The sequence below is a fragment of the Pongo abelii genome, chromosome 7, assembly GCF_028885655.2.
Source record: "Pongo abelii isolate AG06213 chromosome 7, NHGRI_mPonAbe1-v2.0_pri, whole genome shotgun sequence".
Taxonomy (NCBI): Eukaryota; Metazoa; Chordata; class Mammalia; order Primates; family Hominidae; genus Pongo; species Pongo abelii.
In genome coordinates this window covers 136,350,641-136,375,232 of record NC_071992.2, presented here as the reverse complement: position 1 = coordinate 136,375,232, position 24,592 = coordinate 136,350,641, and the positions used below count along the sequence as shown (strand labels likewise).

General features: G+C 41.7%; 1 protein-coding gene across 2 annotated transcripts in view; it reads right to left on the bottom strand.

The window, feature by feature from the left end:
- The window catches only part of COL14A1 (collagen type XIV alpha 1 chain), a 240,948-nt gene extending 236,028 nt beyond the window's left edge, over positions 1-4,920 (bottom strand). For both annotated transcript variants that reach the window (XM_024251441.3, XM_024251440.3), the window contains exon 1: positions 4,685-4,920. The gene's annotated coding sequence lies outside the window, so the exon portion shown is untranslated. The remainder of the gene's footprint in view (positions 1-4,684) is intronic.
- Between the last annotated feature and the right edge of the window lie 19,672 nt (positions 4,921-24,592).

The window sequence follows — 24,592 nt, the reverse complement described above, 5'->3', positions numbered from 1 at the left end:
ACCAGGCCTCTGATGAACTGCATCTGTCCCTCATCTTATTGAGATTCTCCAGCTAGTTTCATGACCTCAGTCACTGTTTTAACCTTCTAGATCTTGGGTACTACCAGACATCTAGATGGGCAGTTTAACCCATATTCAAGAAAGTTCAACACACATAGGCAATCAGTAAATATTGATTGATTTAATAGTTGATGACTGAATGATCAGGGCTGATGTGTGTACAGCTCGCAGTTAATGAACTGAACAATTTACACTTGGCCTAGGGTCAATGACACTTGAAATTGGCAGACACTCTGCTTCCAGGTTGTGTGCCCCAGTGCAAAGCTGTGTTATCCAGATAAAACAAAACTGTTTTCTTCTCCCAATGGCATAGGTTTGCACAGAGGGGCTACCTTTTCCTAATTTACAGAAAAACTATATTAGGTTAGCAGCACCCCTGTGAATCACTCAAACGCAAGGAATTTGACTGAAAATTAGCCTCAGTTATACAGCTGCTCAATCAGTATTAAACTCATGCTGTATGTTCTAAATGATAGAAGGTAGAGCCATTCCGAAAGTATGGAAAATTGGAATGACAGCTCCTTGACACAAGAATGTTCTTCACCTGGCTTTTTTTTCCTCTCTTCATTTTTTTCAAACACTGACATAGTTCATCTGTTAAAGAAATGGGAGACTGTTTTTAACTACAATGTACATCTGTAATTAGTATAAAGGGTAGCTTTACATCTCAGTTTAGACATCCTTTCCTTCCAGAAGTTTTCCTTGATCTTCCAAGTCTGGGGTCAGGTGCTCTTCCTGTTTCCTATAGTAGTAATCTTTATTTTCCATTCTGTAGCATTGAACACTGTCCTGTAGTTAGCTATTGGCATTTCCCTTTGCCAAAGCATATTATTCCCTACTGTATTTTGAATGCTTAGCACAGTGCCGGCACATGGCGGGAGGCAGGGCTGGGAAGTGAAGGAAGAACAGAAGCAAACAACCTGTAGCAAATTATCATTTTTAGACATCAATTAAATGTGCTCCTCTTTGCAAAAGCCAGAGACAAAAGGCCACCCAGGAATAGATCTTTATCCAATAAAGGGCCCTCTGACTGCTCCGAGATAAAGACATACCCTAAGACACTGCAATGGACTTAGCAAAGCGCAACCTACCTCTGGACCAATTTTTGTAAGCAACTCAGATAATTTCTAGGAAAAATGAGGCAAAACATTGCTCTCTAAAATTCACAGAGACACCTTTCAGGGTAGCTCCGACAAAGGCCCATAGAGAGAAAAGTGCAACAAGACCACTAATAAAAAAATTACCTGGAGGAAATGGGGAGTCTAGGCTCTAAACTTTGACTTAAAGAATGCTCAGAACTTCCTATAGACTCTCTTTTATATTCTCAATGCCCCGCCTCAGCCTCCTAAGTAGCTGGGATTACAGGTGCCCACCACGGCGCCCAGCTAATCTTTATATTTTTAGTAGAGATGGGGTTTCGCCATGTTGGCCACGCTGGCCTTGAACTCTTGACCTCAGGTGATCCACCCACCTCGGCCTCCCAAAATGCTGGGATTACAGGCATGAGCCACTATGCCTGGCCTCATATAGACTTTTCTTAATCATATTTCTGTCACTTGCTGGCTTTGTGATCCCATACAAGGTACTTTTTATCCTTGAAGCTCAGTGGTCGCTAAAGGAGGAATATTATTTGCTTCCCCAAGTAATTGGGAGACTTAAGTGTGTTTCTAAAAGAGAAAAAGGCAGATACCCAGTAAGTACTCAAAAAATATGCCAACATTTCCAACACACACACACACACACACACACACACACACACACATCACAGGAACAGGATGCAGTTTGGTCTACAACAAAAGCTTGGTGTATACAGAAAAGTGACTGGATCCCTGCCATTTTTTATTTACTCACAGAAGAAGTCAAGGAAAATGATTATTTTCCTAACATCCAGCACTATCTAGGGGCAAACCTGCCAAGAAGAAAGTTATTTTTATCACTTTCCTTTAAACTTTCTCCCTCCACTCCTCTGTCAGTTCCCTGGGGGGATCAACTAGTGCCTCGTTTACCAACAACTTTGTTCTCAATGGACTATCATAATCCCAGATAATTTGTTAACTCAGTGGTGCTCAAACAGCACCACTCCATCATGCAGCAGTTCTAGGAAGGCTCTTGTCCTTTAAAGGGATGTTAGGTTACACGAGACAGGCCAGGAAAACAGCAGTCACTTGGCTGGGTTTAGATAACACTGACTGCGAATGTGGCTTTACAGTGGTATCACTGCAGAGGCTGTCAACTGAAGACGAGCAAAAGACATTTGTGTTTTACTGTGTGACACTAGGAAATATTTAAGATTGAAAGGGAGACTCCCCAAGAGGTCTTCTTAATGAGCTAGAGGCTTTCCCTAGAGCCCCTCAAATCAGATCGATTTGTTTGGCCCATTTTTAAGAGCAACCCTGGCTGATTTCGAAAAATCAAGACATGCGTGGAGGGCCCCAAGAGTTCTCTGAAATCCTCAGCTGGACGGTTCGCAGCAGGATAAGTGCCAAGAGGCTCCTCCCATCAATCTTGAAGGCTGGGATCCATCCAAAACTGCTCCAGGAATCCTGATGGGTTCCAAGGAATACTTCCCAGGGAATTACTAAGAGGCCTTACCAGTGGGGCGCCTGTCCTTTCAAAGGGACCCACAGGAGGTCAGGGCTGCAGTGGAGGTTCAGGTCTATCCCGGCTCAGGGCACCCCAGGGAGAAGGAGAGGATGGATACCCAGTATTTACTGAGAGAATAAGAAAGATAGCCTGTACATCATGGATGAACCTTGAAAATATTTTGCTAGGTAAAAGAAGCAGTCACAAAGGACCACATATTGTATTCTTCCATTTATATGAAATGTCCAAAATAGGCAAATCCATACAGACACGGCGTCAGGTTAGGGAGAAATGGGGAGTTACTGCTAATAGGTACAGGGTTTCTTTTTGGGGTGCTAAAATATTCTAAAATTGTGGATTTACTCTGCTCTGTGAAAACACTAAAAATCATTGAATTGTACACTTTAAATGGGTTAATTGAGAGGCATATGAATTATATCTCAATAAAGCTGTTTTAAAAACAAGCAAACAAAACTATCCTGAAGTTTACCTTATAATAGCGAAGCACTTGGGTTCAGAGGAATCCAAGTTACTCTTCTGAAAAACCAAATATCCACATGCTGTTCATTCATTCATTTATTCATTCACTCATTCTAAATTTACCAGTGAGTTCTCTATGTGCAGACTGGACCACGCTGTCAGAAACAGAACACCGGTCCTTCACTGCATCCAGCTTAAAGCCTGTTTGCTGGGTTTCAATAGAGCCTCTCTATCACCTACTGCAAGTATTATAAAAAGTGCCCTCCCTGTCCCTCAGTAGAGGAGGGGCCCCAAGGCCTTTATCGGGAGTTTCAGGAAAATTCATTTTCATTTCTGTTCTCCTCTCCACAGCCACCAAAGACTTACTCCCATCTTTCTCTTGTTGCTGCCCCCACTCCCACCCCCTTCAGCTGCTGCCAGCAGAGGACTCTCCAAAACTTGCAGAAGTAATGGGACTCTGAGAAGCAATGTTTGGGGGGAAATCCTGGCCCATGTGAGAGCTGCACACAAGCTTCATTTGGACACGGAACTTTCCGTAAGGACAGGTCCAAAACCCTCCTGGACCTTAGCAGAGCAACCCTGAGCCACAGAGGACCCAAGAACCCAGCACCAAGATCTGAGCACCTGTGGTCCTGGACCTGCCGGCGGCCTCCAGGCTCTGCCCTGGGACCGAGGCCACTGTAATGGCCCCACGCGCCAAAGCCCAGCTGCCCCGGATGCCTATCCGCCCAGGCGCTGTGTAATAGGAGGCCTGAGGGGGCGCGGGGTGCGGGGTGTGTCAGAGAGATAAAAGGGGGCAAGTGAGAGGTCGGCAAGCTAAAGCGGAGAGGATTCTCCAACATTACAACCTGGCGGTGCCTCTCTCAAAACCGCAACCTCCTGGCTTCTGGCACCAAAGCAAAACGCACGAAGCATCCCAGCCTCCCGGCGCAGAGAGGTGGAGGAGCGTCTACTGTCCCCATCCTCCATCATCGCGCTCTACCTAGCTGTTTCCCTTTGCGTCCAGCGCCTGGTTCTCAGCTACCCAAATCTGTAGCAGAGCCAACAGATGACTGGGTGAGTTTCGTCCCCTATGATCTCCATCAGCAGCTCTCCCAAGCTATCCCAAACACAAGCTAAATAAAAGCAGCGTGTTCTTTATGCACACACAGCCCTTCAAGACGGATCCCACCCAAATTACCGCCTTTGTTAAGCCCCTTCTATATGGAAATGCTGGAGCCGCCACTGTCCCGCAGCCAAAAGCAGCTTCTTCCCGCCACACGCTAACGTTACTCAAACACTGGGAAAAGCTTCCCGGAGCAGCACATGGTATTTCCACTATCCCTGCGCTCTCATCACTCAATGCCTCTAATCTCCCTGCACCGTGAACCCCGCGAAAAGGCATCCAGGTGCACCCGTCCCATCCCATCTCAAAGGTCCCCAGGCCATCCTGGGCGCGCGCGTGAAAAGAAAGTCCATGGAACTGCATTGCGTCTGCAGGTGGCTCGCTGCCTCCACTTTTCCTTGCTCATGAATGGACTTCGAAGCCGAGCCGAAGAAGAGCAGAGAAAGACGAACTGACCTGTGCTGGGCAAGGTTCCAGCCCAGGTTGGGAGCTCTCCGCGCCTAGGGAAGATCGAAGCTCCGCCGCCAGTTGGTCCTTGGCGGCGCACCGCCCTTGCTCTGTTCCCTCGGAGTATCCTTTTTTAATTAGCCTCTGTTTCTTTCTCTCTCCCTCTCCTCCCGCTGCGCTTCCACTCCCAGCCTCCTGGAGCTGCCTCCGCCTCTCCAGCTGGGAGCCCAGGATCAGATAAGAGGAAAGGAAGGCCCGCCGGCAGCCAATTATAGAGCGGAGGGTGGCCGCGGAGGCGGGAGGTGGGGAGGTGGGAGGCAGGCCTAAGCCCATAACGCCCCCACTTTCTCTCCTCCTCCTCTCCCCCATCCCCGCCCTACGGGAGATGTGGAGAAGCCAGCCCCGTGCCGCTCACGCGCTCGCCTACCCCGAACCTGGCGGTCCCCCCAGGTGCGCGCGGCAGCCGGGTGTGGCGCGCCGAGAGCGAGCCAGGCTTTTTCCCTTCCACTGGGGTAGAAGCTACTGCAAGCTCCCAAACCAGGCCCCCTGCTCGCTTTGGGAGGTCTCGAGCCCTCCTGTTCTCAGGTGCTGTGTGCCCACTTCCCCATTTCCAAAAGACAGACTTTGCCTTCCCGCGTCAAAGACCCTGCGCTCCGAGTGAAACAGGTATCCACTATAAAGGCCCCCTTCGAGCCTCCTCTTCTCCCTCTTCCTCTTGTGAACAAGTCCAAGGGCTCTAAAACGCCAAAGCAGCGATGCTCAAACTTTAAGGTGCAGGGGAATCAGCTGGAGGTATCGAAATGGACATTTTTGTAGGTTACAAAAGGACGAATTTAGGCAATTTCGTGTGGTTGTACCTCATAACCTGCCGATTCCCCACCCGCAGAGATTCTGGTTTAAGGAGCCTGAGGTAAGGCCAGGGACTCTGCAATTATCACACCCCCTGGTGGTTCAGATCCTTGCAGGCCACTCTTTGAGAGGCTCTGCCCTGAGATGTGAAGAACAGCAGGCCACCAGGGCCCCGCGCTGGCTCTCCGGAGACTCGGTCCCGCGCGCTCACTTGCTGGGTGGGCCCTCTAGAAGAGTCAACACCTTTACTTATTTTTGACCCATAGGCCCCACCCTGCATGCCCGATTCTTTACAAATGTTAGGCGGAAGGTGGGTGGAAACTGAGAATTCAGCAAAACCCTATTTTGTGAGAAAATACTTTCTTGCTTTGGAAAACTGAAAAGAATATTTCACCACCACCAAAGGCTGGTGATGCAGCAATGAGAGAGGAAGGCAAGTGGTACTCTTAGGTTTCCAAATTTGCCTCCATCATGCCCAGCTGAGAATCCCGATAGAAGGGCTGTGATTTGCAAGGTAGTCCCTCCGACGTTTCAACTGTCCAAGCTGCGGCTAGCCACCTCCTCTGCTCTCCTCGAATGTGTTATTTGCATTGCTGCGCGTGCTCCGAGCTGCAGCAGGGGTCCTGCGGCTGGAGTGAGTGGAAGACCCCTTCCAGCCCCCACCGCCGCCCCGCGTTTCTCGGTCTCGCTCGGAATTGGCCTAAGTTCAGCCACAGGGCGCGGCCGTAGCAAGGCGCCATTCGGCTTCCGCGCTTCACTGAACGCAATTCTCTTAGGCCAGGCGGCCGGCGCAGCTTTTTAGGAGACCCGCTCCGACTCCAGGGACCGCAAAGGGAGAGCGCCACCTAGTGTCTGCGCGGGGTTTGGGAGAGGCGGGATCTGGAAAGACACCCATTCACCCTAGATCCACACGTAGGGACTAGAATTCCTGAAATGCAGTGTTTATTCCTGAAGACAATCACCACTTTAGTTAGATCTCTTTCCCTCTGCCTCCATACAAGTGCCTATCATCCTCATATTCTGATTTCCCTTTTCACTTATAAAAATTTACTCGTGTTCATTTTTACCAAGGGGATGGTTCCAATAATTTAATTACAGAAAATTGGCCGGGCGCTGTGGCTTACGCCTGTAATCCCAACATTTTGGGAGGCTGAGGCAGCTGGATCGCCTGAGGTCAGGAGTTCGAGACCAGCCTGGCCAACATGATGAAACCCCGCCTCTACTAAAAATACAAAAACTAGCCGAGTGTGGTGGTAGACGCCTGTAATCCCAGCTACTCGGGGGGCTGAGGTAGGAGAATCGCTTGAACCCGGGAGGCGGAGGTGGCAGTGAGCCGAGATCACGCCATCGCACTCCAGCCTGGGGGACAAGAGCGAGACTTCGTCTCAAAAAAAAAAAATTACAGAAAATTGGGAATGGGAGGTTCCCTGATGATTTTAAAATGTGAAATATATGTGCAAAAACCCACAAATAAGCATAATATTTGATAAAAATCTTATGTGATGATTTGTACTGATTTAGTAATCATATAAAATGGGTTCCTTTTCAAGAATTCTAACTCATCCTTCCTTCCTCTCCTTAACTTTTGACTTCTTGCATTTCACTTTAAATGTAGATAAACCTCAGTTAATGTTGAATCGGAATGGCTGGTTTCAATCAGTTTTCCATTTAGTTGCAGTTGTGTGTGAAGTGTCAGCTTCGAGAGTGGTTATTCAACACTGATCTTAGGGCCAGACCTCAGAGTCTGGTGGAGTACTGAGAACTGAATCACAGAAACAAGACCAGAAGACCCCACTGAAATTTCCCTCCTTCAAACTAGAAAAAAAAAAAAAAACTGCATATGAACATCTGGGGCCTTTTCAAAAATAACAAAAAATTCCAGCTTCTTACAGTAATTGATTTCAGGACACAACTCTTCCCCAGAGTCTCATTCCAAGTCTGTGACATGACTGTGATCCTATTTCTCTGTAAGGACTGCACACACACCTCTGCCCCTTTCTTGTCTCACATTGGTGAGGTTGTTTTGCCTCCCTGAGCCTAACTCCTCATGTGTAAAAAGAGGGGATAGCCAGTGCAGTGGCTCATGTCTGTAATTCTCACACTCTGGGAGGCTGAGGCAGGTGGATCACTTGAGCTCAGGAGTTCGAGACCAGCCTGGGCAACATGGTGAAGCCCTGTCTCTACAAAAAAAAATACAAAAAAAAAAAAAAAACCCATCCAGGTGTAATGGCACACACCTGTAGTCCCAGCTACTTGAAGGGCTGAGGCGGGAGGATCACTTGAGTCCAGGAGTTCCAGGCTGCAGTGAGCTGAGATGGTGCCACTGCACTCCAGTCTGAGTGACAAAGTGATGCCTTGTCTCAAAAAAAAAAAGAGGGTAATTAATTATATCTTAGGGGATTGTCATGTGGATTAAATAATAGATGTGTTTATGGACCTAATGCATAACTAACAATTAATAAATGGCAGCTATGTTACCCAAACTGGTACTATTCCCCTTCTGCCCGTTGCACAGGACTGTACTCTCTTCAGCTGCCCCTTCTGGAAGATTCTCCTTTACATGTTTCTCAACAGAGGTACCATTGACATTCTCGGCAGGACAGCATGACTACCTCATTCCTGGCCCCATCAAACAAATTCCAGTAGCACCCACCCATCTCCTAGGCATTGTGATAACCAAAAAATACCACCACACAAGCTGTAGCAAACCCCAGTTTCAGCTGAACAAATTATTTGCAGTTCTACTCCAACCTCCCTGTAACACCCAGCTGTGATTCTTTTCCCCCAGTCTGGTGTCCTTTCTACCCTCATACTCAGCCAGTAAGCAGGCTCCAGCTGATAATAATATGCCATATCTATGAGCAATAACGATGGCCCAAGTCCCGGACCTCCTTTCCCATGATCCCCCATCCATGCTGACTACCCCATTCCTGCTTCTGGGACACCCCTATTTGTCCCGATCTTACAATAGCAAAGCTGGTAACAGAGGGTTGATGGCCAGCACAGCAGTGTCTTCCAGACTCTGCCTCATAGTCAAGGGCCCATGCCCCCATCTAACTGACTGATGTCTTTGCCGTACCAGCTGTTAAGCACTTTGTATCTCACCCTTGGTAGCAGAAGTCTAAATTCCTTTAGGAAATTACCTCCAATCCATTGTATGCAGTTGCAGGGGCGTTGTCATTCAGCTTGCCCTTTTTTTTTTTTAACTATTCCCCTAGTTAGTGGGCATAGACTCTAAACTAAGCCAAGAGATACTCTGTCCCTCAAATCCGAGTACTAAGTGGTGGGACACAAGGGCAGAAAAAAATGTTTCCTGAACTTTTACGTCAGTTTATCCTAACAATGATGTCTGAAGGAACACTATCTCCTAATACCCAGATAGCGCTCTCACCTCCAGCAGGAGCATACCATTGCAGTTATACCAGTTGTTAAAATATTGAAATGTGGCCAGGCACGGTGGCTCACGCCTGTAATCCCAGCACTTTGGGAGGCCGAGGTGGACGGATCATTTAAGGTCAGGAGTTCAAGACCAGCCTGGCCAATATGGTAAAACCCCATCTCTACTATAAATATTTTTTTAAAAAATAGCCAAGCATGGTGGTGCACACCTGTAATCCCCACTACTAGGGAGGCTGGAGGCAGGAGAATCGCTTGAACCTGGGAGGCAGAGGTTGCAGTGAGCCGAGATCGTGCCACTGCACTCTAGCCTGGGCAGCAGAGCAAAACTCCATCTCAAAAAAAAAAAAAGGAAATATTTCCATATTGGTTGGTAAATAGCTGCTTCTCCAACACCCCAACACCCTGAATGTCCTCTTCCCCACCCCTCCCTGGGGCCTCTACCTCAGGTCTCCCTTTTGATCCCACAATTGAAGAGGTAGCCTGGAGATTTGCTGCAGGCCTGTAGTTTGCACTCAAATGTAGCTTCCAGCATTCATTCGGATTGGATTGTCCCTGTACCACCCTGGTTGCTCAATCTTTTGAATACCAGCCCTGCTCAGAGCTCCAGGACATCTGGCTCCTGTTCTTCCTGAATCTTTTGTCTCGGTCCATGAACAACCCCATTAGCTCCAGATTTGATTTATTTCCCTACTAATGGAAGAAACTCAACCAAATCAACCTTTATTCCACCAATCCTGAAGCTGGGCCAAAAGCCATGAGAGAGCTTGTCCAAACTTACCCAGAGTATTAACAGCAAAGTGAACACTAGAATTCAAATGGTTTGACTCCCAGGCCAGAGCTTTTTCCACTATAGTATGCTGACTTCTTTCCAAACAATGTAGTGATACCTCCCACGCTCCTGTAGGGTTTTTGCTTTGCGATTGCATTCAAGTCCATCACCCTATTTAACACATCAGCTCTGCAAGGTTAAGACTTATTCAGAGGTGAAAATCATATTGTCTTCTTCTTTCCTTTAGGGTGCTGGAGCCCTCCCTTTCTCACAATCGCCTTTCATGTTCTTGAACCAATGATTAAGACATTCCTCATCTTTTCAGCTCCATGGCCCAGATCAAAGTCATGACCCTAACAGCAGCCAAGTTTTTCATGTGTGACAGCATCCTATCAGCGTATGCATTCTGCATAAAAGATTCTGTTCATAGCACAATAATGCTGGATCAGGTCTAAGAGATTACACATTCAGTCACGAGTGACATGACAACATTTCGGTCAACAGAGAACTGCATATACAGCAGTGGTTCCATGAAAATAAATTATAATGTCACGTTTTTACTGTACCTTTTCTATGTTTAGATACACAAATACTTACCATTGTGTTACAGTTGCCTGCAGTATTCAGTACAGTAACGTGCTGTATGGGTTTGTAGCCTAAGAGCAATAGGTTATACCATGTAGCCTAGGTGTGCAGTAGGCTATCCCATCTAGGTCTGTGTAAGTACATCCTAAGATGTTCACACAATAGCAAAGTTGTCAAACGATGCATTTCTCAGACTGTATCCCTGTCGCTGAGTAATGCATGACTGTATGTGCCAAACTCCCTTCATTTTACAAATGAAGAAACTGAGATCCAATGAATTAAATGCCCCATTTAAACCCCCAAAAAGAGTCAGTGTCAGATATTACTAGATTAAATATCATCTGACAAAAAGCCAAGACTCTTTCCAATAATAACAATATCATAATAAGAAAAAGAACTTCTATCGAGAGGCTTTTGGATTCCAGACGTGCTGAGAGAACTGATATGGACTATTTCAATTTTTTAATTATTTTATTAAAATAATTCATACATGTAATTTTTAAAGTTATATAATACTGAAAACTTGTAAAATAGAAATAATACTGTCTTGCTTTCCAGAAGTAAATTTTTTTTTACTCTTTTAGCAGTTTTTTTCTGAGACTTTCAAAATTTCCATACTTCTAAATAACACACACGTACTGCCATGTGTCTATTAATCAGTTATATTATATATATATATAGAGAGAGAGAGAGAGAGAGAGAGAGAGAGAGACAGAGAGTCACACTCTGTCATCCAGGCTGGAGTGCAGTGGTGCGATCTTGGCTTACTGCAACCTCTACCTCCAAGGTTCAAGCCATTCTCCTGACTCAGCCTCCTGAGTAGCTGGGATTACAGGTGCCTGCCACCATGCCTGGCTAATTTTTGTATTTTTAGTAGAGACAGGGTTTCACCATGTTGGCCAGGCTGGTCTCGAACTCCTGACCTCAGGTGATCTGCCTGCCTCGGCTTCCCAAAGTGCTGGGATTACAGGTGTGAGCCATCATGCCCAGCCCTATTAATCAATTTTAAACATCATTTATATATTTCCTATTATGGCAAAAAGGATAGGCTCTCTTATGCTGTCATCTCCCTTTCTCCTCTTCTATCATCCCAATGTGATTAGATTACAATTTTGGTTAAATCCATATTCAGCATTTTCATTCATATGCTATGAAAATATTATTTATATGGAAGCATCAATGATTATTTTCTTTCTACGCTTAGTTTTTCCTGAAGTTAATAAACTACCTTGCTTTTTCATTTTCTTACTCTTCTCTTTGCTTTTTGCTAGTTCTTCCTACTACTTCCAACAGCATCTCAGTACAGGGTTCCATAATTTACATCAGGTAGTTTTTTTAGACATTTCTCCTTCTTTGGGCAGTTTTCCCCCTTAGAGCTTCTGCTTGGTTGTCATCCTGGCCTTTGCTTTTCTACTGTACCTAGAAGTTCCTTTGCCTTTTTCCAAGACTGGATTCTGATTTCCTGGATATGATGGCTCCCTCTTTCCTAGTACATCCCCTTGCTCTGGTTGAGTACATCCTCCAGGAGTTTGATCTGGTTTAAAAGCTGGTTCAACAGTAGCAGGCATGGTGATGACAGCTCTTAGCTATCTGTCTCTTGCGCCAGGCTGCTTCAATTTGAAAGGCTGCTGTCCTAGTCAGTTCAGGCTGCTGTAATAGAATACCATAGACTGGGTGGCTTAAACAACACAAATTTACTTTTCACAGTTCTAAAGGCTGGGAAATCTAAGGTGAAGACACTAACAGCTGTAGTGCCTGGTGTTGGCCTACAAATTGGTTTGCAAATGGCTGTCTTCATGTGTCCTCACATGGTAGAGAGAGAGAGAGAGAGAGAGAGAGAGAGAGAGATCATCTCTCTTGCATCTCTCTTAGAAGAATACTAATCCATTTATGAGGGCTCCACCCTCAGAACCCAATCAGCTCCCAAAGGTCCCACCTCCAATACCATCACATTGGGGATTTGGTCTGCAACATGTGGTTCTTTAGGGGGTGGGAGCCAAAAATATTCAGCCTGTTGCCACTGACCTCTGTACCTGGGTGCAATTCTCATTCCACAGGTTCTCTCTATTTCTCTCATGTGCTGGATATCCTGTTTTCAATTGTACATGTCTTCCTAGTTCTATGTCATTCCCTCATGTTGAATAAGGATATTCCCGAGTGGTATCCTAAGATAGGTGTGTGGTGAAGGAAGACACATTTTTCAGGTCTTATGTTTTACCCTCACATTTCATTACAAGTTTAATGGGTGCAGAATTCTAGCTTAGAAATAATATTCCTTCACAATGGTGAAGGTGTTGCTCCCCTCCTTCTTGCTTCCTGCATTGTTGCTATGATTAAGAAGCCATTCTGACTTTTGGTCCTCTCTGAGTGAACAGTCTCCGCAACAACCTACTCCTCCTGCAAGGTTATAAAATCTTTTTGTCTCCTATGTTTTGAAATTTCATGATGGTATGCTTTGATGTGGGTCCAGTCATCCATTGACTAGGTACTCTATAGATTCTTTCAATCTAGCAATTCACATGCTTTGTTTCTAGAAAAATCTCCTTAAGCATCTTATTAATGAAATCCTCCCTTCTATTTTTCTTTTCTTTTTGTCTGGATTTCCTTTTTCAGATAATAGACCTCTGAGAGTGATACTGTAACATTACTACTTTTTCTTCACTGTTTCTCTCTTTGTCTTTTTGTTCTACTTTGTCACTTTGTCACTTTACTTTTACTTCTACTTTGTCACTTTACTTTTAAATTTTATTTTAATTTCTTGATTTCCTGGCCTTAAGAAATTCACCCATATTGGCATCCCAAAGTGCTGGGATTATAGGCATGAGCCACTGTGCCTGGCCTTATATTTTAGTTTCTAATTTCTACTATTACATTTTGATTTCCAATAAATCTATTTTGTGTTTTTTAAAGGTTTTTATAATAGTATCCTATCCTTGTTTCATAGGCACAACCTCTCTGAAGATACTAACAATTGTGTTTTTTTAAGCTTTTTTCTCTCTGCATAGACTCTATATTTTCCAAAAGACTTCGTCTCTTTGTTTGTTTGGAATTCCATCTCCACATTAGGAACTTTACTTAGACTTCTGCTATTCCTTGGTGGTCTGAGTATGAGAAAGTATCATGTGGTTCCAAAAAAAAAAATGTCTGTGTAGAGAAAAAGCAAGAGAAGGTATACAAAATGTTAACAGTTGATGAATTTATGTAAAGACTATATGGGTATCCTTTGTACTAATCTTTCAACTTTTCTGTAGTTTTTTTATTTTGTTTTTGTTTTTGAGATGGAGTCTCACTCTGTCTCCTAGGCTGATGCAGTGGTATGATCTCGGCTCACTGCAACCTCTACCTCTCGGGTTCAAGCGATTATTCTGCCTCAGCCTCCTGAGTAGCTGGGATTACAGGCACTCACCACCATGCTCAGCCCTTTTTTGTATTTTTAGTAGAGATGGGGTTTCACCACGCTGGCCAGGCTGTTCTCGAACTCCTGGTCCCAAGTGATCCACCTGCCTTGGCCTCCCAAAGTGCTGGGATTACAGGTGTGAGCCACCGTGCCCACCCTGAGATTTTAATTCTTCAAAGTAAAAATCTGAGATATAAAAAGAAAGGAGAGTAAACGCAGAGTGGGAGATTGAAAAAGGAATTGGAAGCTGAACATGAGTCCCTGCTTTTTAGGGTGACCTTCACTGTAGCCCTTTGTTAAGAAGCCCCAGGGTCAGTGTCTTTATTCCTTCCTCTTGGGCTGGCAGCTTCCTCAAAGCGTGCACTTCCTGTCCCTTGCCTCAAGGACAAAGTCTGGCTGCCAGAGTTCTGATTGAACGAGTTGGCTTGAGGACTTCAAAATCAGCACTCCTTATGCATACGGCCTCTTAATCCTCTATTGTCAGTAGCATGCCTGTACTCTCCACTGCATGGGTTCACTCTCAGGCTCAAAACTCCAGGTTTTTCCATCTCCAAACAATAAACCTGTTTTCTACCAACATACAGGAGTGTAGCATTAAGGAGAGGGACTAGAAATTTGCCCTCTTAAATATCTTCCACCCAATCCTTCTTATTTTAGCACCAACTCTTTTTATCCCATGGCTCTGGGCTGAATATTTCTGTCCTCCCAAAATTCATAGATTGAAGCCCTAACCCCCAATATGATGGTATTTGGAAGTAGTGCCTGTGGGAGGTAATAATGTATAAATGAGGTCATAAGGATCGAGCGCCCCTGATGGGACTCATGCCCTTACCAGAAGAGTAGACCAGCTGAGAAGCATCTCTAGGGGCCTATAAAGTGGTAGTATTACACTCTTTATTTTCAGAAGAGGGAACTAGGGTGGAGAGAGATTACCAAGATTACTATGGAGTCTGTAAATGGAAGTGAGAATTCAAATGTCACCAAAGCGAATATCCTTAACACTATGCTGATCTATTTCCCCATTCACATTCTTTTAATCAACTTAATTTCATGTTGCCTATTTTTTCTGTCTTTTAAGGAAAATTACTTGACTATTCTGAAGAAGCCATAATAATAACACACACCCCCCCCCAAAAAAAACAGTAAAAACTGATGACAAGAATGAAGCATTGTTACCTGTTTCCTGTTGCCTATTGATCAAGCCAATATGTTGCTAAAGGAAAAGAAAGAAGTGGTGATTGCACTGTACATCGAGCCTAAAGCTATGTCTCAGATTATTTCCTGCTATTCATGCTGTTGCTCCCATATACAGCATAGTCCATGGATTCACCAAGGCTAGCCTCAGGCCTCTGGTGAGACTTCCTCCAAGAACCTACACCCCAGAAAAAATTTTTGATAACATATAACCACCAAGATATATCCACTAAGACTACAGAGAAATTTAAAATATTAATAGGAGCAAAACTTTAAACCAAAGGAAAGACATCCTAAGGCAACATTTCAAGAATCAGCTTGGGAAGATTGAAGATGGCCAGAAAGTATTCACCGAGGACATTTTAGATTTTCCAGAGAAATGAGAAGCACACAGAGCTAGAAATAAAGAGAAAACCACAGAGATCTCTTCTTTTAGAGAACTGAGAGAGCAGAGAGACAGAGAAGGTGTGAGATAGAAAATCTCGTCTGGGTCTGGGTTTTGGAAAATTCTGTTTGTTATGCTGTAGTGAAATGTTCTGCGATATTTGTTATTTGTTTTGTTTTGTTTTCAGCTGTTTTTCATATAAGTTGTGGTTCAAGTTAGTATCTCTTCTGATCTATACCCTTTGACGTGTTAATTAATTGATGAAGCTTTTGTTCTCAAACTTTTTACTATTTCAATCCAAAACCTTCAGATTTGTCTGAAAATTCACCATGAGCCACTAGACTGAGAATTTCTTTACCCTGCAATAGCCTCAGTACAGAAGCTTACAGGAAACCAAGCTGAGCACTGAAATCAGTTGGCAGTGCCCTGCTCCCTCCATGACTGTATTCACTTAAGTTGTCCATGTTATGTTCTCAGGATCAATGACCATTTTATTTGTGTCCCTAGCACCTGGCTTAGCACATATTATCAATCCAAAACATGTTCTCTGAATGAGTGAACAAAAGCAACAATGAATGAGCAAACCACCATATTCCAGCAGAGCACCACGATGGTTTAGAGCTTGTGTTCGTCTCCAGGCTTTGCCCTCATGAGTTGGGTGACATTAACTAAGTTATTTAAGATATGCCTTCTCATTAATTTATGCCACAGATATTACTGCTGGGCTCTGAGTATGCATGGGGTGAGCAAAACAAGTCTGTTGGCCTTGTGGAGTCTACAGTCCAGCTACACAAACACACGCTAACAAAACATGAAGTGCTCTGATGGTAGCGGGCTGAGGGGCGAGAGTGCAGGTATTATGCAACTTATTCAGGTAGAATGATCAAGAAGTACATAGGTGAGGAGATGACCTTTAGGCTGACAAAAAGAGAGACAGCCAGCCTTGAGAAGATATGAAACAGAAGCATTCTGAAAAGAAAGAAAAGCTTTTATGAAGTCCTTGGGTTTTCAACCAAACAATTGAAAAAAAGAACAAGAAAACAAAGTCATCAGGCAAGAGAGAGCCTGCATAGGCCCAAATTATTTTGAATGAGCAGAGTTTGGTGAAATCAGAGGAGAGACTTAAGAGCAGGTGGAGCGGCTCAGAGCCTTTGTAATCCCAAGACTTTGGGAGGATCACTTGAGCCCAGGAGTTGGGAACCAGCCTGGGCAATATAATAAGACCTTATCTCTACAAAATAATAATAATAATTAAAAATTAGACAGGCGTCATGACACGTGCCTATAGTCCTAGGTACTCTGGAGGCTGAGATGGGAGGACTGCTTGAGCCTGGGAGGCACAGGTTGCAGTGAGCCCAGATCGCGCCACCACACTCCAGCCTGGGTGACAGAGCAAGACCTTGTCTCTAAATAAATAAATAAATATATATATATATATAAATAAAGATGGGTGATGTGAGACACAGGAGGTGAACAAGGATCAGACCTTGGACAACCTTGTATGCCAAGGTAAGTATTTTGACTATATCTTGGCAATGGAAAGTTTTAAGTAAATGAGGGAAACGAGCAACCCAGAGATTCTTATTTAGCTGACCAGGAGCAGGGGCAGACATGGGTATTTTATTAGAAGCTTCTCAGTGATTCTGGTGCACAGCCAAGGTTGAGATCAATAGTCTCTATATTCCTGCAGGAGCAAACCCACTTTACTCACATCCTCCACCTGCTCTGATCCTCCCAATGGTGGCTCCTTTAAACAGAATAAGATGTAAATATATTAGCTTAGTAATCAAGTTCCTCCATGTCTGCCTTAGCCTAACTTTCCTATCTTATGTCCACTCAACCTCCTGGACAAACTTTATAATGTAGATTAAGGGTGTGAGTTCCGAAGTCAGACAGAGCCAGACATGTTACTCTATCCACATTGTAGCATGGTAGTTATAGTTACCTCTTATCATGTTTAGGAGATTTAATTTTATAATATCTGGAAAGTTCTTCACCTTTTACTTAGTAAGCACTTCCTAAAAGTTTTCTCTTGTATTATTCTCTGACCCCCAAATAGAATTTTCCTAATTCTGCCCTTTTTCTGATGTTAAGCCATATGAACACTTTTCTATTGCCATCTACCTAAACAGAACCCACCCCTCCATCAAGTTCCTGCTCAATACTACCCCAGGTAGAACTTATCTTCGGCTCCTTTGATCCCTTATAGTCATTATTGTGTATTTTGGAAAAAATATACATATTAATTTGAGAAAGCTCTGCTCTCAACTCTGATATTTAGAGTGTTTCTTTCTTATCTGCCCAGGTGGAATGCATGCTTCCTTGGAGCATATTCATTCATAATGCAGTGATTAAAAGCATGGATTCTTGTGCAGAATTCTGGCACCACTACTAACCTTGGACAAGACCCTCAACCTCTTTGTGCCTGTTTCTTAGGATGGTTAAATGGGAATAGTAAGAGTACCCACTATGGTACTCATGGGCATGTGGTAATTATCAAATGAATCAATCCATCTAATTTAATTAATCCCTTCAAGCTTTCAGAAGAGTGTCAGGGACACAGTAAGTCCTCACTGTTAACTAATATTAACTGTGCCAGATACCACTCTGTATCTTCCACTATTTTTATTCCAGGCCTTTTGGGTAAGAGGCCCTAATATATGTGTGCATTTAAAATTTACTCTTATGAAATTTTATAGGTAAATATACCAGAAATAAACTATATGAATATTTGCACAAAAAAGAGTCCTAAATGTTCAGCTGATAATGAGAAAAAGGCCAGGCATGGTGGCTCACACCTGTAATCCCAGCACTTTGGGAGGCTGAGGCGGGCTGATCACTTGAGGTCAGGAGTTTGAGAGGAACCTGGGCAACATGGCAAAACCTGTCTCCACTAAATATACAAAAATTAGCTGGGTGTGGCGGCACACACCTGTAATCTTAGCCACTCAGAAGGCTGAGGTGGGAGAATCGCTTGAAACCGGGAGGCAGAGGTTGCAGTGAGCTGAGATCGTGCCACTGCACTCCAGCCTGGGCAACAGAGCAAGACTAGGTTTCAAAAAAAAAAAAAAAAAAAAATTAGCCAGGTATGGTGGTGCACACCTGTAGTCCCAGCTATTCCGGAGGCTGAGGCAGGAGATTCACTTGAATCTGGGAGGTGGAGGTTGCCATGAGCCAAGATCATGCCACTGTACTCCAGCCTGGACAACAGAGCGAAACTAGGTCTCAAAAATAAGAATAAAAATAAAGAAGCCCACTCAAGCCTCCATATCTGACTTTCTCAGAAGCTTTTCTTATGAAAATATTGCTTCTAAGAGTGATAATAAGAATAATTTTTATGAGATAGCCATCTCACTTTCAAAGCTTCCTGAAATAAACTATCATGCATGATTTTTATCACAAACCTATAAATACAGCAAGAGCATGTAGTAACATCCATTTAGAAAAAGAAATGGAGGCATGAAGAAATTAAATAAGAAAAAGGAGATTTGTGGTGATGTAGCCAGTCCCTAGGAGGCACTACCTCACCAGTGTGAGGGCCAACTTGCAGCATAATTAATTGGCTTAATATCTCAAACAACACAAAACATTTCCATTCAGAAATCCAGAGGAGGATCCAGGACCATAAAGGGTTAGATATATTCCTTGCTTAGAGGTATTCTGCACAGGGACTCAGCCTTAAACTAGAGGAGAGATGATGATGAACCTTCAGCTCATTCCAAACCTCTGTGAAGTGAACCTGCCAACTTTGATCTGTCAGGACTTGTGATAATGAAATAATTTATGATGGTCTGTGATGACAGAATTGAACACGATTTAAAAATCTTTCCTTACTACACAGAACAAAAATGCACTTTCAACTAAGAGATTTCAAATCAACGATCGAAATAAATGTATCTGTCTGATCTTTGGAATGAGTACATGTAGCATAGTTGACTTACTACTAGGGACCAATTAATATTCATTTGTAACACTGGAAGGACTTTCAGTTATTTTATTGAACACCTAAACACAACTACATCTTGGAGAGGAAAACAATTCTGTTGATGAGGGTGTGGGATTCTACTAACCTGAATCATGTTTTAGAAAAAAAAGTTTTCTTTCAAAATAATAAGTATAGTGTACATATTGGTACAACTAACCTTCACAGTGAAAATGACTGTTGGTCATCACCAAGTCTGGGGGACTAACTGAAAGAAAGAAATTGATTTGGATGACCTTACACTGTCTTTCCTGTTTTAATAATTCTATGATGTATGCAAGTGGAATTTTCCTGGAGTCTCAAGAGTATTCTTTTTGTTTTTCCAAACTTTTTTATTGTACAACAGCAACCACTTCTACACACAGTTGATCTTATTGGTGTGGCATTTTCTTGCAAATTTGCCCAGAAAAGGGGCTGTTGTGATGTCTTCAGAGTTCATAATTTCTTGGTATCCACACTAAATTTTGTATATTTTTTTACCTGGTCAATTCTAGAAAGACCCGTTAACAAGATCAACTCTAAAAGAGTTGAAGCTGTAAGATTCTTCATCTGGAGTTAGTTAAGTTTTCTATAATGAGGTAGTGGAAAAAATAAGAGCTAATTCCAGCCAGGGGACACTCATACAAAATAATAGAATCATCCACTGGAAAGCATTTGCGAGATCATCCCTATTTTCTGTTTCCAGGCAAGACATCATCTAAGCCATTTCAACTCCTCAAACTACTTGCAATGTTTTGGAAGGCTCCAATGAAAGAGAACCACATTCTCTGCTCCCTTTCCATTGACAGCCTCATTATTGGGAAGAGCCTTTCATTTCTGGAAATCAGATAGCTCTACAGAAGACAGAAGCCTACACCAGATTGAGTTTTCCAAGAGGCCAAAAAAAAAAAAAAAAGCTTATCTGTATATAAAATATGACTTTAAGTCAAAGCTGATGAATTTAAAAAGATACTGAAATAGTATTGAAAAAGACTAACACTATTCCTGTTTAGTATTGAAATGTTTCATTCAGATTTGTATGATTTTTAAACAGGTTTTTATATTGCAGCCAAATAATCCATGTTTATTATGGAAAATTACAAAAGGGGAAACAAAAGAAAAAAAAAATCACTCATAATTCAACCTCCCAAGCAGCTACTGTTAATAATCACTTTTATGTAAAACAATTTCCTGTCTATGTAAAAATCTCTATGAATGTTTTCTAAGGATGGGCTCATACTTTTTACAATTTTTAAACTTTTTTTGTACTCACTGGCCATTGCACCACCATCTTTCCATGTTTAAAAATAGATATCTATCAACACCTGTGAAAAGAAGGGAAGAAAAATGATAGAAATATATATCTATATGATAATTTTAATTCATTTTAAATTAAATGTATTTGATGTTTCAGAAATCACTTTAGATTTCCAAGTCTAGTGAAACTAGGACAGCCTGCATACTCTTAACAACTTCTCCACTGAAACAACCAAAAAGCTATATAACATATTTAAATAGGTGCTTTCTAAATGTATTGTTAACCTAGTGAGAAAGTTTTTAAAAATCCATAAAGGTCAAAAATTAATAAAAGTCTCCTGGGAATCCAGAAAGGTGCACAAACACTCAGGCATGCTTTTGTCCTAGGGCATCTGCCAAACCCTGGAGACTGAGTTTTGCTGTGACAGCCTCTGAAGCTCAAGGCTAGGGCCCCCTAAAAAGGAATTTTTCCAGGAGATCCCTACAGAAAGCTGGCAACATAAATGGTCATACCTTCCATGAAAGTGAGATCCAGAAATAAACCTGCTGTCAGAGCAAACAGTAAATTAATGTATTTATGTATTTTTAATCTTGGACCTGGCTAAACAAGTGAGGAGAGATTTCCTTCTGAGATGTACAGCCCTAACACAGCCTTCATCCAGGTTTGTAGCCTGAATTCACAGGATGTGTGTGAATTTCAACAGCTCATGGCTAAGAATGATTTTAAATTGGTCCCAGGTTGACATTGGTCCTAAACACCCAGCAAAAGCAAATTCAGTCCTTTCTAGAGGAGCTCATTTTAAACATAGGCCTTGAACAATTCCACGGATAGTATTCCAAGATATACAAATACATGATTTTTAAAAAAATCACAAAACCACATAAGGAAGTAAGACACTATAAGCAATAGCCAGCAGAAGTAAAACAAGTGGACAATAGACTCATATCTACAAAGACTTTAGGTAAGAAGATTAATAAGCATGCAATAAGTTTATGTTTAAAATATTTAAAGAAGAGAGAGAATTGAAAATATGAATAAGAATAAAAGATTATTAAAATAACAGCGTATTTGGAAGAAAAAAGACAGTTTTTAGAAAAGAAAAACCTACTATTAAAAAAATAAAAATTCAATGCATCTAGAGAATCAATAATAAAACATGATTTTACAAATCAGAAAGATAGCAAGATATAAAATGAATATACAACAATCAATAGAGTATCCATCATATATACACAAACAATGGAAGAGTGAATCCCATTTACAATAGCAATTACAATAGAAATAGCCTTAAGAAAATTTTAAAATCTACATAAGGGGAATGTCAAAACACTTCCAAAAACTTAACTTGTGAATTTAAACAAATAGGCAGAGAATGACTCAATGTCATAAAAATGTCAGTTCTCCATAAGTTAATTTTCAGATTTAATAAAGCCCCCATAAAAATGCCAAAAAGATTTGATTATCTTAAAATGAGATAATTTAATACTAAAATTTATATGAAAAAAATAAACATGCATGAATAGTCAGGAAAACACTGAAAAAAATAAAGAGCCATCGAGGGACAGGTGGAGGCAGAAATCTCTGTCATACTCAAATATATCAGAAAGCCATATAATTACAAGATTATTGTACTAGTTTATGAATAGACAGATTACTTAGTGGAATAGACTAGAAGGCACAAGTATATATGGAAATACAATGCATGATAAAGTCGACATCTCTAATTACTGGGACCAAGATAGACTTTCATTAAATGATGTTAGGTTATGACAATTGAAAAGCCATATAGATGATAATATTGTATCTTCACAGTCCACACAAGAAAGAAAACCCCAATGGATAAGAAAACTCATTATAAAACTGAAGCCATGCAAGTATTAGAAGAAAACATGATAAATACCTTTGAAATCTGGTGATGAAAGACTTTCAAAATATGTCTAAAAATCTAGATACAATAAAAGAAAAGATTCATGAACTCAACTCTAAAAATTTTTGAAATTTTTAAATAACTTTTGAATGACACAAAACTCTGTAAACAAAAACACAGGCAAATGATGAACTGGGAGAAAATATTTTCAACACACGTTGCAGATAAAGAACTAATATCATTAATATGTAAAGAACTTGTAAACATCAAGATTAAAGAAGGATCAAAACCTTATAGATAAATGGGCAAAGTACATGATGTAGACAATACACCCCTAAAAAGATACAAAATGTCCTTACACCTATGAAGAGCTCTTCTATCTCATTCATAATTAAATCCAAATGAAAAAGAGTAAAACATTTCACGTCTATCCAAGTGATGAAAATTAGTATGTACGATGATATACTCTGTAAGGTAATGAGCATTCTTATATATTGCTGATGGGTGTGCAAAATGATGCAATCTCTGTGGATTGAAATTTGGTAACATCTAACAAAAGTCAATACACATTTTACGCTTTGACCCAGCAACCCGACTTCTGGGAATTTGCCCTGAAGTTTACTTTCAACAATATGAAAATAAATACATAAAATGTTATTTATTAGGACATTATTTGTAATTGCCAAAATACTGGAAACAACTCACAAATTCCTATATAGAAAGTTGATTGCATGAATGATAGATCCTTGCAATAGAATACTGTGCATCTTTTTTAAAAAACAATAAGGAAAACCTATATGAACTGAAATAAAATGATTTCCACGAGTTATTTATTTATTTATTTATTATTTATTTTGAGACAGAGTCTCGCCTGTCACCCAGGCTGGAGTGCACTGGCATGATCTCAGCTCACTGCAACCTCCGCCTCCCAAGTTCAAGCCATTCTCTTGCTTCAGCCTCTTGAGTAGCTGGAATTACAAGCGCTGGCCACCATGCCCAGCTAATTTTTGCATTTTTAGTAGAGACGTGGTTTCACCATGTTGGCCAGGCTGGTCTCAAACTCCTGATCTCAGGTGATCCACCCACCTTGGCGTCCCAAAGTGCTAAGATTACAGGCATGAGCTACCACGCCTGGCCCGATTTATTTTTAAAGAAAATAAGCAAGATACAAAAGCCTCAATGGGAAAAGCTGTCGTTCTCTGCGATCAAAAATGCCAAAAGAGTCTAGAATAAGAGGGAAATTAAAAATATTGTTTTGGGTTGGGAGTGGTGGCTCACGCCTATAATCCCAGCACTTTGGGAGGCCGAGGCTGGTGCACCACCTGAGGTTAGGAGTTCAAGACCAGCCTGGCCAACATGGTGAAACCCTGTCTCTACTAAAAATACAAACTTAGCCAAACCTGGTGGCACATTCCTGTAATCTCAGCTACTTGGGAGGCTGAGGCAGGATAATTGCTTGAACTCGGGAGGTGGAGGGTGCAGTGAGCTGAGATCACGCCATTGCATTCCAGCCTGAGAAACAAGAGTAAAACTCTGTCTCAAAAAAAAAAAAATTGTTTTGAACTAATTAAGCTTCAGATGCCTTTGAACTCTTAATTTTGGTATGATTTAATTTATTGACATTTTCCTTTATGGTTTACATTATTTGTATCTTGCACAAGAATTAAAATACACTTTCCCATAATGCCTTCTAAAATTATTTTTTGTTTGTCTTTAATCTAATCTGAAACTAATTTTAGCATGATGTGATTAAATTTTATAATTATTTCTCCAAATGTATTTACTTAATATGTATACAGTATTTTATGTGTGTGGGCACCTTTCTGCATTATACAAATAGTAAAATTAAATTTTCATAAATACATAGCATGCTTATCCCTGTTTTACAGATGAGGGAACAGAATTTTGAGAGCTTAAGTAGCTTACCCAAGGTCACAAAGGAAGTAAGCAGTATAGCCAAGGATTTTATCCCAGACACTTTGGCTCTGGAATCCATGTTCCTGGTCCCTAATGAATAACCAATTGTTCCAGCCAATTGTTCTCCTATTTCTCACTGACTTGCAAGTGTGCCAATACCACAATTTTTACTGTGTAATATCTTGTTTCCCATAAAGTTCCACCACCTAATAACTTTAGCATCCGGTAATGATTCTTGCCTAAGTCAATTTTTACTATATTTGGAATCCTTCTGTATTCATTGTTTGGCATTCTACAGTAAGGAAGGCTATACTATTAATATCTATTTATCTATCT